Raw genomic sequence first — 6,000 nt, 5'->3', positions numbered from 1 at the left:
GAAAAATGATACCAGATAAGTCTGACAAGAGCTGCTTTCCATAAAACCATATCAACTGGCATTGCTGATAGCATTCTCCTGCAAAGAGAACCCTTTATCAGTAACTCTGATGTTTTGCCCAGGATTGATGGTAAACCCAGAAGCCTCCTTTCAGATCACTGTATTTATGACTTTAAAATAATGGCATACAAATGAGCTTTCTTACAGGCCTCTGGAAACATAAACCAAACTTTCCCAGTTGGGTGCCAAAGATTGCACATTTAAATAATGTCTGCAAAGGCCATGGGAATTGCAGATGCTTAAAATTAGGTCATGTTTATTTATATGTTGAACATGGGTTTAGGCATCTAGCTTCTTATTTGAAAATTATACAAGTGTGAACAGCCCACTTCCAGACAAGCATGGTTGTGCTTGTGATCATTTGCTTTGCTTATATGTAAAAACCTGCTAGAAGTGGGTGTAAACAGCAGGAACTTGTTCAGCATGGCTGAACAGCGTTTCCTCCACTGCCAGGTGTCAAACGTAGCATCAGACAATAGCAGAGGTGTGGAAAAATGTACAACATGAAGACGTACCTGCATGGGAATTTGCCACAGAGCAGGCCTGGTGTGGAGATTACGTGGCATTTGAAGAAAGAGACACAGAGAGGAATGGAGAGGGAGAGATTGAGAGAGGGCGAATGATCCTTAAAATTAGAAGTGGGAAAATTATAAATCCCTCCAAGTCCTACTAAGCTACTGCTGCTGAGGACAGGGCTGTCCATGAGTTCAAACCATCTCACTTGCTGCCACTTACTCTGACATCAAAGTGTGCTTTTCCACCTGGCTACATCCTGTCTCCCAGGGTAGAAGCTAAACATTGCTACAATAAATCCAAATCTCATATGTAGCATTAAAAATCATAAGTGCATTGCAATCAGCCTATGTTGGTCCTGGCCAAAATCCATAGTAAAGAAATTCACAGCAAATGTCTTTGCAGTGCTGAGGGCGGGAGGTGAGATTTTTGAAGATGATCTAAGTACGTGCCTCAGCAGGGCTGATTTCCCTGGGCGGGCTGCCATGCTCACATGAGCACGCCATGTCTGATAGCCAAACAAGCTTGTTCAGAACGAGCTGGGCGTCTCTGCACAGCCCTGCTTTATCACACAAGCTTTGCATTTAACTTTGGCTCCTGAATGTATAAGTCATTTTTAAGTGGTATTTCTGGCCAGAAATGGGCCATATTTAGACACCAAATTCATATTTAAATGACCGGGAAGTAGCTGTCTAAACACTTTTGAAAATCTGGTCCTATGGTTTTCAAGCCACTAAAATGAACCAGTCTTAGCCAAAGGGGTAGTCTGATCTTGCCATCTATTGATAGAAACCCATGGCTACAACTGAGAATGTATTTTCTTTACAATCTTTTTCAGGCATCTCAATGGCTGGAGTAATTCAGTCTATGAAAATCAGCTCCTGCCTTCACTGAAATGAACAGTTAGCATTTACAGATTATTTCTATTGTCCTTTGACAGGCTAAAATAAGGCTTTGCTTCCTTTCTTGTTTCTAAAACAATAGGATCCAGGGAAGCAACTGTTTCTAATATTGAACAATACATTTACCCTTAAAAGACAAGCAGTTTGTAAAGTGGGATGCCTGCTCCACCTCCAGCGTCCAGTTTGAGGGCACGATTTTCAAGAGGTGAGCTCTTGACAGGGGTTCAGACCTCTTTCAAGTTTCTCAACTTGGTTGCCCAAAAAAGCAAATAGCCAAAATTGTTCATATATTAAAAAAAAAAAAAAGTCTAATAATTAAACTGTCTGGGGGCTAAGGGTAGAAGAGGTAATCTCCAGATATCCTGTGCTTCTGCAGCCTCAGTTCTTCCCCACCATGTTTGTTACTGACCTTGCCTCTGGAGATCATATATCTGCTCTACAGTGGCCACCTTTCTTATCCTTAATTTACCAAGCCATTTTTTCATGCTTAATTCAGAAAGAAAAGAATTTATGGACCATAAGACCTCACACAAAAAAAATCACAGAGGGAGGGAGGGGAAGCAGTCTGGCAAATGGATGGATCAGAAGCAATAAAAGTGCTTTTTCGTCTTCATCATCTAGGGAACTTGTGACTCGTAATGTGGGAGGACTGAAACTCGCTATGTAGTCCTGAAGTTAATTTAAAATATAATCAAAAAAGTACTTAAAAGAATGAACCTCTGCCAAATGAGTAAGCCATTAAAATATGCCCAAAGTATGTTATATAAGCAGACTTTAATGCAAGTGATGGTAAGGAAATATTTGGAGTCACTAAGTCTGTATGTACCACAAATCAAAGTGTTGTGTAATTAGAATTATTTTGTCACCATCTTGTGGGACATTAGGGTAACATCTGGACTGCTCCTGATTTTAGCTTGTGGGTTCACTATGTGCTGAAGAAAATGGTTAGGAAGTGATTGGTCTAAATATTACATTGGTGTCAGTGTACACAATACTGTAAAATGAGCATTTTAGAGCTCCTGCAGTTTTACTGTGCTGCTGAGCAAACTTTCCCATTTGCAGGCCAAATATTTCTCCCAAAGGCTGTATGCAGATTCTTATAAAAGTTGGCACAACAAAGGGGGAACAGAAATCAGGTTGCTAACATAAACAGTTATGTCTTCTCAGAGAATATCTCTGTTTCAGCCATCTGATTTCAAATGGTTTCCTTAAGCCCTAATTTATTACTTCAAGTTCAGAAACTGTGCCTAGTAAGGAGATGCTTGAGAAAGACACTCCCTCTCTCCATCGGTCCAAGCAGTTGGTGTCTGATGCAAACTTTTCTGGGTAAATGTGAACCAGATGTTCCCCAAGCCTAACTTGTGAACTTCTGTCCTGGGTTTCTACTCCGAGCCAGTGTGAGTCGGTTGGAGATCTACACAGCAGCAAGGGGCAGTCTGGGTAAGCATGCCGCTCCAGACCTCTGTTCACAGAGCTGTCGAAGTGCTCCTCCCTCACTGCCCACATCCACCAAAGTACATAGCACACTCTTTCTGAGGGCTGCTGTACAGCACCCAGCACAGCAAAACAGACTTGTAGTGAAAAAAACATGTTGTGTTGTGGGTTTCTAAGAGAGGTGCCAAGCTTGTATGGCCTCGGTATGACAATTCCTCCGTGTCAGCTCTGCCCGTGGGTGCCTTTTAGCCAGCCCTCCTGCTGCTGCTGCATTAGCTGAGGATGTTGTATCTGAGAGGTCTGTGATAGAGAAATCTGGAGACAGATTATATTTCCCAACTGTTAATAAAATTTCCTCTGGAATAAAAGTAGAGGATCTGGCGCCACTTTATGTTATTCAAAACCACAAATTTCCTCTCCTTTGCAATCTGCCAGAATTACAGACTCTTTTGCAACTTCTTAAAAATTCAAGATGTTTTCCTCAAGTGAGCATCCCCCTCCTTCAGAACACACCCAGGGAAAATAAGTGATCTAATTTAGCATCGTCGTTAATGAGGAGAGGGAAGTGATAGTGACCCGGCAGGATAGCCCCATGCAATGGAATACATTAGCAAGTGTTTCATTCCTGCACCTCCCCTGTCTGGGGGTGTCAATGGTTTTTGCAGCAAATGTCGATAGGAATGATGCTCTGCAGCCAAGGTGAAGAGCATAAGCTATGTGTGAGAGGGACAAGGAGGGTCTCTTCACTCTCAGCCTCAGGGCTGCTCCAGGGCTGGTAAATTAAACAGGGCTGGGGCATGGGATGACCTCTGCTTCACTGGCTGTGGCATTAAATTGTCGCCACATTTCTTGGTGCTGTTTTGGCCTGTACCATTCTCCAGACAGCATGTGGACACATTTTGGAGCAGCATGCACCAGAAGCCCCCTGCAGCAAGAAGGGACCCCTCCCTCGGACCGGGGATTTATACCTATAGATGTATAGAGGTGAACTATCTTGTGCCACTACTTAGTAGGATAGATGTAGCCATAGAGTTGAGATTTTATTTGATGCCTGGCAAGACCTGTTTAATATTTCCTGTTTGGATTGATAGTCACATTTTCTTGTTAAGAAGTACCTTTGACTCTAATGCAGGTATGTAGGGAGCTAGATTGGAAATCATCAGCTTATTTCCCAGTTTTTAACAGCATATGTCACCTTACATCTTTCATTGTTCAGCATGTTACAGCCCTCCTGCCCTGAGGCCTCTAGTTGTACAGGACATTATGAAATAGACCACTGATGTCAGCTGGAGCCTCTTGTTATAACCATAATGCACCTGTGAAATTTGTTACAGGAAATAAATGCTAAGAACAGCCAAGAACCCTAAACCAGACAACTGGAGATTCGAAGAAGACATCTTTCATGTTGGATTTCTCTTAGTGTTTCCAATAGGCTGAAAGACAGGTGGCTCCTGAACTTCAGCATGACCGAAGGAGATCTGTCCTGAGCAGGACACAGCAGCTACCCCAGTGCTGAGGTCGGAGGTGTCCTACCATGTCATGTGAGCCACAGCTGCACACAGGACACCCAGGCTCCTTGGCAATGCCTGCAGAAAGAAATAGGGCTCAGTTATGAGATTGACAGAAGGCACTTCTGGGGAACAACATTGTCTCTAGGAGATGCTCAGGCATGAGCTCTACACTGACCACTGAAGTCCATGATCGATGCAAACAGCTCCTTTCTTCATGGCTCATGGACGAGCCCTTTCCTGGTAACAAAGGATCCACGTACTATCACTGGAGCAAGGACTGGGTGAACTAGGTGAGTGTGGAAAACTAAATCACTTCCCAGTCGAACACGAAGGGGTTTTATATATGCAGGGACGATTCTTTGACATGGTTGGTAACTCAGCAATTAGGAGCATGCTCTTTTTAGGAAGATCTAGATTTGAGACTATTATCTGCTAGTTGCAGCTATGCAGGGAAGACAGCCTGTCTCCTGCATGCCAAGAGATCATTTTAATATCCTCATATCTAGTATTCTGATATTTTGAATTCATCCTTGGCATGGCACTGATCACATAATTTAGTTCTGGCTCCTATGGTAAAGGCAGTGTGAATTAACAGCACTGTATACAACTAGACAGACCTTTAAAGCAAAATATGCCCTCAGATTTGCATGAAATTTCTGCTTTCAGAGCAAGTGATTCTTGTGTAGCTATGGGGAATTTAACTGGCAACATTTCTAAGACAGAAATTTTGAATAGCAACTCCTGATTAAAAAAATACCACAAGAGTTACTGTATTACACAATTTCTCCCGTATTCCTATTAGTAATAGTATATTTTGAAAAATAACCACATGCTTTGTCCTGGACAAAATGCTAGAGGAAGACACACAGCCAGGAACAAACATTCAAAAACCCGCACAGCCTGAGGTCTCAAGCACGGGGAACTGGATCCCCACACTAGATCCATGCACCAGTGCAGAACTACATGCATATTACTGGGATTCAGTGAAGGGCTAGAAATACTCCCTGGTATGGTGACTTGTGGAATCAGAGCCAGAAGTCTTCTATTGTACTGAGCACCAATTCACATAAAATTTTTTGTAATGTACCACTTTACAAAAAAAACCCCACCAAAAACCAGAAAAACTTTGCCAAGTTGCTTCTTATGCTTGTGCCAACTTCTGCCTTCTGACATGGAAAATGCCACAGGCTTGGTGAGGAGTGTGTATGTGGGGTGTGGGTAGAAATATTTAAATACACAGTTGTTTGAATGTGTGTTTCTAGGGCAATAACATTAAAATATGCTACCTCAATTTTTTCAGCAAGTAAAGCAGAAAGAAAAAATTTTGAAGAACTAATTTCTCCAAAAGAAGGTTGTTTCAGTTAGAGAAGTCAGCCTCATCCAAAAGATATGAAACAATGTTTGTGGCACATGGAAGAAAACACACAGAGAGAAAATGATACTGCACAGCATGGAATTGCCTGTAGATAAATTTTTTATTAAAATTTTATGATTCTTACAGCTCATATATAATTTATTATGGCAGTAACAACACAGCACAGATAACAATGGTGGGGTTTTTGTTTGATTATGGGCTAGGT

This window comes from Strix aluco, chromosome 5, assembly GCF_031877795.1.
Source record: "Strix aluco isolate bStrAlu1 chromosome 5, bStrAlu1.hap1, whole genome shotgun sequence".
NCBI classification, from domain to species: Eukaryota; Metazoa; Chordata; class Aves; order Strigiformes; family Strigidae; genus Strix; species Strix aluco.
Note: the sequence above shows the minus strand (reverse complement) of the source record.